Here is a 13,164-nt window from a genome sequence, read left to right as displayed (position 1 = left end):
TCAGTGTTGAGCAAAATCCAAACAAGAGCATGAGACCATGAGTTTAAACTCCAGTACTGGCACAAAAATAAAGAAGAGAAAAATTTGCTGGATACAAACACAGTAGCTCATACCCATAGTCCTTGCTACTCAGGAGGCTGAGAATTGAAGAATTGCAGTTCAAAGCCAGCTTGGCAGGCAAATCTGAGAGACTCCGATCTGCAAATAACTCTCAAAACTCTGCATAAAGTCATGGTTCAACTAGTAGAATGCAAGCCCTTAACAAAAAACTTTGAGCAAAAGCAGAGGCTGCAATTTAAGTCCTAGTACCTGGACAAAAAAAATAGAAAATTATGAGTTATATGGTTGGCATTTTGGATGAAAAGAAATTACACTAAACCTACTTTTAAGCAGCATTTGTTCAGGAGCACAGTCCAGAAATATGACTTGGGTGACTAAGGCCAGTTAAATATCAACTAGCCAAGAAATGTCAACTCAGAACTGCCATTCTACAGTAATAGGCATAGAAAATCATATCTATTTAAAGCATTCTTGTAAAAACATCCCAAGTATAAAATTCAACAAATTTTCCTATATGTGAACATGGATCAAAACACAGAATATATCCAGACTTTTCCCCTGCCAGTTAGTACTCTCTGGGAGGTAATTTCAGCTTTAAATTTTACCATTATGGATTTTTTTTTAAATCGGTTTTCAACATCCTAGACCAGAGTTCCCCCACAGCTCTTCATCTTGTCAGTTTGGCTTTCTATCAACCCTTTATGTATATCCATAGAAGATAAACTCTAGGATTCTGCTGAAGATACCACAATGCTCATTTGCCTATAGAATCAATATGTTCAAATGTGAGTGCTAAATCTCATATTTATTTTAGCATTACAGAAAAAACAAGATTTAGAATCAAGCTAAATGATTCTCAATGGAAAATGGATGAGTAATATATGGTAGATATGTACAATGGAATATGATGCAGACTTTTAAAAAATGGAAATCCAATCATTTGTAACAACATGGATGCATCTGGAAGGTATTCTGCTAAAATATGCTGAGCACAAACACGTTCTGTATTATGTCACTCACATATGAAATCTAATAAAGTTGTACTCAGAAGTGGAAAGCAGATGATGCTTGCAAGAATCTGAGGACTATGAAGAAGGCCGGGATAGAGAATCATTCATCAAAGGAGACAATGTTCCATATAAATGAAAAGATGTTTATTTGTGTGCATGCATGTGTGTATGTGTACCACACATTTCAATCACAATAACCAAATGCTTTATCCATGAGCCACCCTTTCAGGGTGACTGTATATTTCAAATAACTAAGAGAAGACATTTAAAATATTTCACCATTAAAATGGTAAGTTTGATGATGTATACAGTAGTTCGATTTAATCAGTCCACATTTTATACATATACGAAAACATACCATTGCACCCCCATAATGCATCGAATTAGTATTGTTGAACCAAAACACGAATACTAATGGTAATTTTTTGTTTGTTTGGGGTTTTGTTTTGTTTTGCTGATGCCAGGGCTTGAACTTAGGTCCTCAAGCTCTTGCTTGGCTTTCTTGTTCATGGTAAATTGAGCTACATCTCCACTTCTAATAATGATGGTGTATGTATGTGTGTGTGTGTGTGTGTGTGTGCGTGTGTGTGTTCTGGTCTTGGGGCTTGAACTGAGAGTATGAGCACTGTTCCTGAGCTTTTTTTTTTCTTATTTATAGTCAAAGTGATGTACAGAGAGGTTACAGTTTCATACATTAGGCCTTGAGTACATTTCTTGTAGTTTGTTACCTCCACCCTCATTCCCCCCTCCTCCTCTCCCCCCATGAGGTGTTCAGTTGGTTTACACCAAATGGCTTTGCAAGTATTGCTTTTGGAGTCCTTTGTCTTTTTATACTTTGTCTCTCAATTTGATATTCCCTTTCACTTCCCTAGTTCTAATACCAGCATATACAGTATCCAGTTTACTCAGATGAGATACAGTGATAGTGTGGGTACAACCACAGGAAGGGGATACAAGGGGATCATCAACAATAGAAGCTACAGTTTCACATGGCATGTTGAAAGTAATTACAACAGTGATATAATGGCATTTCCATAACATGGAATTCATTTCACTTAGCATCATCTTATGCATTCATAGGGGTGTAGCTATTAGGCTCTTGTGATCCTCTGCTATGACTAACCTAAACCTGTGCTAATTATTCCCTATGAAGGAAACCATAGAGTCCATGTTTCTTTGGGTCTGGCTCACTTCACTTAGTATAATTTTTTCCAAATCCTTCCATTTCCTCATGAATGGGCCAATGTTATTCTTTATGATAGAGGCATAAAATTCCACTGTGTATATGTACCACGTTTTCCTGATCCATTCATCTACTGAGGCATCTGGGTTGGTTCCATATTTTAGCTATGACAAATTGTGCTGTGATGAACATTGTTGTGCTGGTGGATTTAGTGTGTTCTTGTTTGTGGTCTTTTGGGTAGATGCCCAAAAGTGGGACTGCTGGGTCATAGAGGAGCTCTATGTTTAGCCTTCTGAGGAATCTCCATACTGCTTTCCAGAGTGGCTGAACCAGTTTACATTCCCACCAACAATGAAATAGGGTTCCCTTTTGGCCACATCACCTACAACATTTATTATTGTTAGTTTTCTTGATAAAGGACATTCTTACTGGAGTGAGGTGGAATCTCAATGTTGTTTTGATTTGCATTTCTTTTATGGCCAGTGATGTTGAGCACTTCTTCATGGGTCTCTTAGTAATTTTCATTTCCTCATCAGAGAAATCTCTTTTTAGGTCTTTAGCCCACTTGTTGAGGGTGTTGTGGGTTCTTTGCGGTTTTGTTTTGGAGGAATTTAATTTTTTTAGTTCTGCATATATTTTAGACATGAGGCCTTTGTCCATTGTATGGCTGGTAAAGATCTTTTCCCAATCTGTGGGCTTTCTGTTTATCTCGCAAGCTATGTCCTTTGCCTTGCAGAAGCTTTGCAGTTTGATGCAGTCCCATTTTTCCATCCTTTCTTTGACTTGTAGCATTTCAGTGTCTTTGTTAAGGAAGTTTTGTCCTGTACCAAGGAGCCCAAGTGTTTCTCCTACTCCAAATCAATGGCCCTTTTATATGCTAATGACCCTAAGACTGAGGCCAAAATCAGGAAAGCAACTCCTTTTGAAATAGCCTCAAGAAAAATAAAATACCTAGGAATAACCTTAACCAAAGAAGTGAAAGACCTCTATGATGAGAACTTCAAAAACATGAAAAATGAAATTAAGTCAGAACTAAGGAAATGGAAAAACCTCCCATGCTCCTGTATTGGGAGGATTAATATAGTCAAAATGGCAATATTGCCAAAGGCTATCTACAAATTCAATGCAATACCCATTAATATCCCAACACCATTTTTTAATGAAATAGACGAAGCAATCCAGAAATTCATATGGAACAATAACAGACCACAAATAGCAAAAACAATCCTAAGCAGGAAGAACAGTGCTGGAGGAATTGCAATACCAAACTTCAAGCTGTGTTATAAAGCTATAGTAATAAAAACAGCTTGGTATTGGCACTGGAACAGGCCTGAAGACCAATGGAACAGAATTGAAAACCCAGAGATGAACCCACAGAACTATGCCTACTTAATCTTTGATAAAGGAGCTAAAAAAATAGGATGGAAGAAAGATAGCCTCTTTAACAAATGGTGCTAGCAAAATGGTTCAACACCTGCAACAAACTAAAACTAGATCCTTATATATTACCCTGCACCAAAATCAATTCTAAATGGATCAAAGACCTTGAAATAAAAACAGATACCCTGTTCCTTAGCTTTTCTGCTCAAGGCTAGTGCTCTACTCCTTGAGCCACAGGTATACTTTCTGATTACTTTTTTTGGTAGTTAATTGGAGATAAGAGTTTCAAGGGCTTTCCTGCCTGGGCTGGCATGGAATCACAGTCCTCAGATCTCAGCCTCCTAAGTAGCTAGGATTACAGGTATGAACCACCAGAGCCCAGCTAATAAGTCTTTCAAGTAAGTCTTTTAAAACTTGACAGAAAAAATAAAACCAGAATGCTATAACAGTGTCACAACAGGTGTTAGGAAAGTACTGCCCCTGCACATTATCTCAGAACATTTCTAACCTTTTACTTCTTCTAGGCTAATCTTGAACACCAGAGCCTGATGTCCTTTACAATAAGCTACATCTCAAAAGTGTCAAATGTTAGAACACTTCAAGGATTAATGGTTTAAGATAAAATTTCATAAGGCAAATCCAGTGGCCTTTGTACACTCATAGCTATGTCATAATTTTCATCTGAATATGCAAGCATAATGGTATATGGATTCCTCATGCTTATGAATATGAATGTCAGATGCTATTAGTGACACTTGCTACTATAAATAAATACTGACCTAAAAAGCCCCTCATAGTTCATTAAGCCTCATAGTAGCATGTAAATGATAACAACTATCCACATTTCTGAAAGCACAAGACAGTTTCAGGTGATCTTGAGACCTAAATGAAAGAAGAACTTTTACTCTGGCTACCAGTTAGCTGGCTGAGGTCTTTCTACTCTACTTGGACAGAAGTTATGCTAGATGAGGAGATGTACTTCCTGGGCTCTTGAGTGCCCAAAGCTTAGGGACTGTACTGGCAGACCCATAGGCTTATAGTTCCAAACTCTGAGAGCCAGGGGCCTATTGATCCATACTTCAGACTTATGGTTTTAGGCACTCATGTTGGCGGCTTATTGCTTTGGGCTTTAACCACCTTGGCTCACACACTTGGCAGCTTTTGTAATCCTCAACTTTTTGGCAACACTAAGTAGTGGCAGATACACATAAGCAGCAGCTGGTGGTGCCTTCTAAAGTTACAGCTCTTGTTTAGGCCTTAGGTACAGAGATACCTAGCACTAGAGTGACGAGTCTTACAGCTCCCAGGACAAGGGTGTCAAGATGCTCTTCCCTTGATAGCAGCTAGTGTTATAGCTCTTGAGCCTACGGTATCTAGGATATCTTAAAAGCCTTGGCCTTTAAATCTCAGTATCTCTCTGGAAATCTTCCAATGACCAGACCAGAATTCCATTCTGGCTCTTCATAGCCTGCTCTCTTTCTTTCTTTTTTCTTTATTGTCAAAGTGAAGTACCAGAGGGGTTACATTTTTATATGTAAGGCTGTGAGTACATTTCTCATCCAACTTGTTACCTCCTCCCTCATTTTTCCCCCGCCTACCCCTCCCCCTTTCCCACTTCCCCCAATGAGTTGTACAGTTGGTTTACACAAAATGGTTTTGTAAATATTGGTTTTTGAATGGTTTCTTTTTAATCCTTTGTTTCTCGATTTTGGTATTCCTTTTCCCTTCCCTGGTTCGAATACACATATATACAGTATCCAGGGTACTAAGATCAGGTACAGTGATAGCAGGGGTAAAAGCATGGGAAGGGAATACAAGAGTAAAAGAAAAAAAGGGTACGGTTTCACATGGCATGTTGAAAATAATTACAACAGTGATATACCACTTGTTTCCATAATGTGGAGCTCATTTCACTTAGCATCATCTTATGTGTCCATATGGGCATAGCTATTGGGCTGTTGTGATCCTCTGCTATGACTAACCTAAACCTGTGCTAATTATTCCCTCTGAGGGAAACCATTGCGTCCATGTTTCTTTGGGTATGGCTCACTTCACTTAGTATGATTCTTTCCAAGTCCTTCCATTTCCTGGGGGGAGGCGGGGGAAAATGAGGGAGGAGGTAATAAGTTGAACAAGAAATATAATATGAAACTGTAACCCCCTCTGTACTTCACTTTGACAATAAAGGAAAAAATAAAAAAATAAACAAATTTGTAAGGTCTGTCCCTGGAAGGCTCCATGTACATGCCCCCGCCTCATTAAGTCTCCACCCAGTTACCTGGGTAACCAGCAGACCTGGAGGCAGTTACCTTCCCTTTCCCTGAGGTCACATCCTAATCCACCTGGCCACACCCCTTGCCCCTGCCCTAGATAAAGCAGGGCTGGGTGGGGGTAGCTCTCTTCTTCTCTCTCTTCTCTGCCTTCTCTCTGGCCATGGATCATCTTGGCCACAGGCCAGCAGTTCGGTAATAAACTTTCACTCTTGCCTGATGTTCTCTCTTGCGTGGCGTTCTCCTTTACCGGCTACCTACTTTGAAAACCTAAGATATATGGTGCCGTGACTCGGATAGGGCTTAAGGGTCAGGACAAGCGGAATTCCCCTCTGTTTTCTCCTTTTTCTGGGAGTATCCCCAGTCCTGAAGGCGCTTTTTCCGCCAACCGAACTGCTGCGAGACGCTACGCGGCACTTTTCACTAATACCATTGCTGGCCTCCACATCCACCTCCACCTCCACACCACTTGTCTACCCTGGTGAGTGAAACTGCTGCTGCTCCGGTTCTCTGCCACTCTGTCCGCCACTTCTGCTGCTTCTGCCCAGTAAGCTCACCCACTCACCAGGCGTCTCCCTCCCGTGCTTTTTGGGTTTTGCATCACAGTCACACCCGAGCCGGGACACTGCTAGCACGCCTCTTGACAGTGCAATGAGGCCTGCTCGAAATATTCGCTCAGATACAGTTTTTGCCACTACAATGGTAAATGGCCAGAAGTCACTTATATTCAGGCTCTCTCTCTCTCTTTTCCTCTCCTTCTCTTCCTTTTTCTCCCTCTCTCATCTGCCTGCTTACTTGCTTACTTTATAAAAACTCCAAGTCGTACCATCCTGATAATGTGCCTTGCTCAGAAAGCTGCGTCTTTTCACAGAACTCCAAAACTGAGGCTTAACTACTAATGTGCTTTGTCAGCAAAGATCTAAAAGTTATTTTCTCTAGCACTGACCACGTGGTGGATATTGGGTTTAACAGGCACCAACTCAGGCACCATTATGCCATGCCACGTGTTCTCTATTAGTGTGTTTGTGTCCTCCTGCCACCCCCCTCAACATGGCATCCCACTGGAGTTTGTCAAAATATGGTTTCTCCATTTTATAATCTGAAAATTGTTGTTTGCTAGCAAAATTGTTTTTCTAACCGACCACGTGGTTCTAAAATATTGGGCAAAAAAAAAGTCACTTACTATTGGAATTCCAAAAGAGTCTACTGCCTGTTGTGCCAAGCCGCGAAACCACCACCAAGAAGACCACCAAGACTCAGACATTCCGAAATGCAAAAGCAAGGCAAGGCTTTATTTAAGCGAGCCGCAACTCAGGCCTCGTCCTACCCACCGACACAGCAGAGGTTAGGAGGGAGCCTCGAGCTGTGATTACACAGGGCTTATAAAGGCAAAGAACAAGGTTACAACAATCAGGTGTTCAAGCAAGCAAGATTAGGACACAGGTACAAATCTGATTGGCTCAGGGTTCGGTTCTAAAATGGGGTTCACGTGGTAAAATGGGGCCTGACTTCAAAGTCTGGCACTTCATTTCCCCCTTTTTCTTTTTGGTACCTTGGGAGCCAATCATGGCTCCATTCTGTCCATTTCAATGGCTTGCATGTCTAGGGGATGATATAGAGGTAAGGCATGGGCCAGTAGGGCCCAATGTAGTAACCAAAGGGCCTGTCACCATTTCTTACAAGTACAGTCTCTGTACCTCTGTTTTGCATGCCTCTAGTTTATCCTGCCTCATCTTCCCAAAAACAACTCTGGTCCCTCGGTTTTAAAGGGGGGCTGATGGGTAAAGATCATCCATCTTCTGTAACTTCTTCAGGCTGACTCAGGGGCATTGACCTTACCTAGCCAGGAACCTATAACCTTAGTCTACTTTACCAAGGGACTGCAGGATTACTGCAAACTGAAAAATAACTTTCAGCTATACAGACTTACCATTAGCTGTATAGTGTTTACTATCCAAATGTAAGCAACAAAATAATACATAAACTTCTCAGCTGTGCTCTAAGGGTCGGGTGACTATTCCCATATTCCTGAGCAAGCCCAAAACTACCTAAAATAAGGGAGTGAGCTGCCAAAATAACATCAACACTAGCCAGGGTAGTAAGGAAAGAAGGCAAAAAGAAAATTAAAACAATGTTCAGTTTAACTTTCTTTTCTTGAGGCGAAGGTGAAGCGGCTGAGTCGGGTGCTTGGAGACCTCCCATGTTCCACCACGGTAGTCGTCGTCCAGGGCAAAGGGGTCAGCTGGCCTGGCGTGGAAGCAATGAACCCAAGTGGCGATGCCATCTAGGGTTCCTTCCACCGTGGTTCTAAGGATTTGGTGTTATGCCTTCGGACGAACACCCAGTCCCCTGGTCTGAACAAATGGGGGGTAGGGACAGAAGCAGAATCATATAATGCCTTAAGTTGGGGTCACATATTCTTGTGTGCGAGCTGCAATCGAGTTTACACAAAAATTCAGCATCATCCAAATCAGCAAGCAATTCAGTCTGAAGGCTAGGGATAATGGGCGAGGGGTACCCGTACATTATTTCAAAAGGAGTAAAGCCAAGCTGATAGGGAGAATTTCTTACTCTAAGCAAAGCAAAAGGAAGGACTGACACCCAGTCTGCGCCAGTCTAGTTAAGGTTTTAGAGTCCGATTCATTTTCTTTACCTGTCCTGAACTCTGGGGTCTATAGCACAATGCAATTAGTAATCCGTCCCCAGTGCGGCAGCTATTCCCTGACTTACTTTTGAGACAAAGGCTGGTCCGTTGTCTGACCCAATGGTAGATGGGAAGCCATACCTGGGTAGGATTTCTTCCTGAATCTTCTTAGCCACTACATTCGCGGTCTCATGCTTTGTTGGATAGGCTTCAACCCATCCTGTAAAGGTGTCTACAAAAACTAGCAAATATTTGTATCCAAATTTTCCAGGTTTAAATCTACTTCCCAATACACGCCTGGCCTATTCCCACAGAGGCGAGCTCCTTTAGTAATCTGTTGATGGGGGCATTGGCAAGCTGACAGGCCTTGCAATTTTTAACAATATCTTCAGTAAGTTGATCTCCTTGTCTAATTTTCACTTTGGAGTGTCGGAGTAAGTCCTGCATTTTTTGGGTTCCCATGTTAGAAACTCAGTGGATTCTCTTAAGGATCCCCTTACCCAGCCCTTGTGGCAGGATAAGTTTCCCTTCACAAGTTTTCCACCAGTCATTGTTTCCTTCTCTGTTTTGTGGGCCATGGGAATTTTCTTTATCTACTCCAAATCTTCTTGGGAATACTGGGGGACAGGAAGCAAAGCTCGTGGCCCTGGGTCTACTAGAGTCAATACCTGTGTTCATATAGAAGCTTGACCATCTCAGCAAACCCAGGTATCCACAGCCGGCAAAAGCCTGCTGTTGCTGTTCCCAGGAACTCTGACTTGTCTGGCTGACTTAGGCACAGGGATTTTTAGCACAGTCTCGTTACGTGCATCTGACAGCCAACGCTTGCTCTCTTTTAATATGAAGCCCAGATGGGTGACTTCAGGTTTACAAATTTGTGCCTTTTAACATTCTAGTTTGTAAAAGCTTTTTCCTGACTGGCTGGGGAACTGATCTCTGATGACCTAAAAAAAATTACCTTTGCAGGCCTTTAACAGATCTCAATAAGGACACAATCTCAGGTCTACAAGCTTTCTTTCCTAAACAGATGTATCAGCTTAAAATTCTCACTGCCGGTCAGGGCTTTGAGTAAATGTGGGGGGTGAGATTTTAATCTATCCTCTCATTTGACAAACTTACCCTTACTAACCACTATCACAGATGACTGGTAAATTCCTGCCCAGTAGACAGACATGGGCATTGGAAAGGCATGCTTATGAACTATTCTTCTAGGACTTCCCGGCTTTAACTTTTGAAAGGCCAACAGTAGTGACTCTAGGATCTGACACCATCTCTGCCATCCAAGCAGTGGCTTACTGCCTCTGGATGCTCCATCACTTTTGTCCCAGGAGGAGTGACTTTCGACTTGGACTCAGGGCCTGAGTGCTGTCCCTCAGCTCTCCAGCTCAAGACTAGCACCGTACCACTTTTGAGCTCCACACCACTCCGTTCCCAGCACTCTGCTGGCTGATTACAGACAAGTCTCTCACAGGGACCTTTCTTTGCCCGGGCTGGCTTCGAACCGCAGATTCAGATCAATGAGTCTTATAAGGGGCCACTTTACTCCAATTATAAGCAACAAGGTGGTCCACACAGAAGTAGTTTTTAAGCATGCTCTCTTACCTGAACTTATTAAGGGTCAGTATTAGATCTTGACAAACTTGTAGGAATCACCTGTGCTTCTCTGTGGGCCTGCTGGAAACTGTTACAAAAAAACCTACAAAGAAGCTGGAATGGCAATTAAACATTTTGGTAGCCATAATTCTCCCTTTCTCACTTTGCAATAATTATTTAGGACAATTTTACTTCCAAACTTCTTATCTAGAAATGTATTCTTGATTTCCAAAGCCTTTCTAACACTAACACAACACTTTAGCTTTTATCTGCATTGGAAAAACTGAAGCTCACAGGCAATCTGAAACCAGGTGCCGCCCTTTGCTTACGGGCTGCTTGTTTCAAAAGAGCCTTTTTTTTTTTTCTTCAGTCCCAGTTACTGCATGGCATGAAGACCTTTGAATTTAAACTTAGTTTTGCATCATACTGCAGTCTTGAACATGTTCACACTCACACATGCACACACACATACATTTTCAAAAGATCTTAAAGCACGCTGAATAAGCATCGGCCGTACATTTTAAGACAAAAACCTTTAACAAATGATTTTAGCATTCTCCAGCCTCATTTTCCAGGGCTTGATAGTTTTAGTAAAACATTTTAGCACACCAAACAATTTTCTGCTTAAGAAGGCTGGGTGGGGGTCCCCCTAGAGTTCTTTTTTGCAGACACTCACTGATTGACTGATTGTGGGCTGTCACCTGTACATCTTTCCAGTGAGCTAAAGTCAAGTCCAGGGGAGTGGAAGGAACGTTCCCCATCATCCATTTGTCAGTCAGGTACAGTGCAAGAAAGAAGCACACAAAAATAATCACAGGCACAAATACCAGACAACACTTACAGACAGACTTAGGGAGCCGCGGCTTACAGGTTCGACTGTGTCTCTCCTACCCCTGTGAGGGGGCAGACCACACAGTCTTGAGGCTCTCTCTCTCCCGTTCCTGTGTAGGAGCGGACCAGACAACCCCGAATATAGAGTGGACTGGACGGGCACCCATTAGAAGGGCCTCCGGGTCCAGTCCTTCAGGTTCAGGGTGGTAGTGGGAAGCCTGAGCCCCCTGTGGAGGGCTTGAGGTGTTCCCCAAGTCCTCCAGGACTGCCCATACAAGCGTGTCCATTCCAGCTGGTCCTTCACTACCTACAGGTTCAGATTCAGGCGGCTGGCCAAAACAGAAAACAAAACTACAAATCACACAGACACAGACACACAGAATGAACAGCGCTATTTTCTTACCTTCGGAGTCTGGGGTCTCGGGGGTCTCTGAGGCCATCCCGGACGAAACCCTAAATGTTGTGCCAAGCCGCGAAACCACCACCAAGAAGACCACCAAGACTCAGACATTGTGAAATGCAAAAGCAAGGCAAGGCTTTATTCAAGCAAGCTGCAACTTGGGCCTCGTCCTACCCACAGACACAGCGGAGGTTAGGAGGAAGCCCCGAGCTGTGATTACACAGGGCTTATAAAGGCAAAGAACAAAGTAACAACAATCAGGTGTTCAAGCAAGCAAGATTAGGACACAGGTACAAATCTGATTGGCTCAGGGTTTGATTCTAAAATGGGGTTCACGTGGTAAAATGGGGTTCACGTAGTAAAATGGGGCCTGACTTCAAAGTCTGGCACTTCACTGCCGAAATTCATTTTTGCATGCTGTAAAACCTATGTGCACAGAGTGTATGTCTGTGTAAATGTCATTTGTTAGTATGTCCATCTAGTTATATATCTGTGCTAAAAATCATCACATCTACTGAGTTTTATCATTGCAGAATTCTGGCAAGTATTTGGTCAATTCTTGACAAGGTACAGGTAAGCTCTAGTCCCCTTGGTCTCCTTGTTGTTTTAATTGGAAATAAAAAAGGGCTTTTGTGACAAAGACACCTTGGATTGCAGTTTGAAGCCAGCCCGGGCAGAAAATCTCTCTCAAACTCCATCTCCCAACTAACCAGCGAAGCGCCAGGCTGGAAGCATGTCTGAGGAGACTGATCTCTAACCAGCCAAATGCTGTGGCTCAAGTGGTAGAGTACTAGCCTCGAGCGGAAGTGCTCAGGGACAGTGCCTAGGCCCTGAGTTCAAACCCTGTGAATGCCAAAGGGGGAAAGCCATCCCAGCAACAAGCACCTAGACCCCTGGGACTCAGCCAGTTCAGGGAACAAGGATCATGGAGAGGAGTAAGAGGAGAATGATGTCACATCCTAAATGGAGTCACTTTGTCTCGCCCTTTCAAAATTAATCAGAGCTGGGGGATCAAGAGATAGTAGCTTGTCCATCTAATGTCCATACCTGAGTATAAGAACTGTCCAAGTCATCCAGTTTTTAATTTTGTGCCCTAAGCCCTTCCTTTTTCCTTAATTTTTTTTTTTGCCCAGCCCCTGCCTCTTGAGACTTCTTCCAGGCTTCATTCAAGGACTGGCATCTACCACCAAGGGACCCTGCTGCTCGCCTTCTCCAGGAGGGGCCAGATTTCTGCCTTTTACCCCTAATGCCGATGCCCCTTGCCAGCAGGAAGCAGCCAGAGAGAGTCTTCGCCCTTTTTCATAACTATTAAAAGGCTGAAATATTAGCTCTGTCCCTGGAAGGCTCCATGTAGATGCCCGCACCTCATTAAGTCTCCACCCAGTTACCTGGGTAACCATCAGACCTGGAGGCAGTTACCTTTCCCTGAGGTCACATCCTAATCCACCTGGCCACACCCCTTGCCCCTGCCCTAGATAAAGCAGGGTTGGGTGGGGGTCGCTCTCTTCTCTTCTCTCTCTCTCTCTCTCCCTTCTCTCTGTCCATGGATCATCTCAACCACAGGCCAACAGTTCGGTAATAAACTTTCTCTCTTGCCTGAATACCGCGTGGCGTTCTCCTTTACTGGCTACCTACTTTAAAAACCTAAAAAAAATTCACTCTAAAATTCATCTGGGAAAAATTGTTCCTAAAATGACATTTAAAAATCTTAAAATGCTATATTAAGATTGGATGAATAATCCTATTCAATAATAAATCTTAATGTAATGGGGACACCCCCAAGGGAGGGGAAC

This window comes from Perognathus longimembris, chromosome 28 (genome assembly GCF_023159225.1).
Source record: "Perognathus longimembris pacificus isolate PPM17 chromosome 28, ASM2315922v1, whole genome shotgun sequence".
NCBI lineage: Eukaryota > Metazoa > Chordata > Mammalia > Rodentia > Heteromyidae > Perognathus > Perognathus longimembris.
This window is presented reverse-complemented; position numbering follows the sequence as displayed.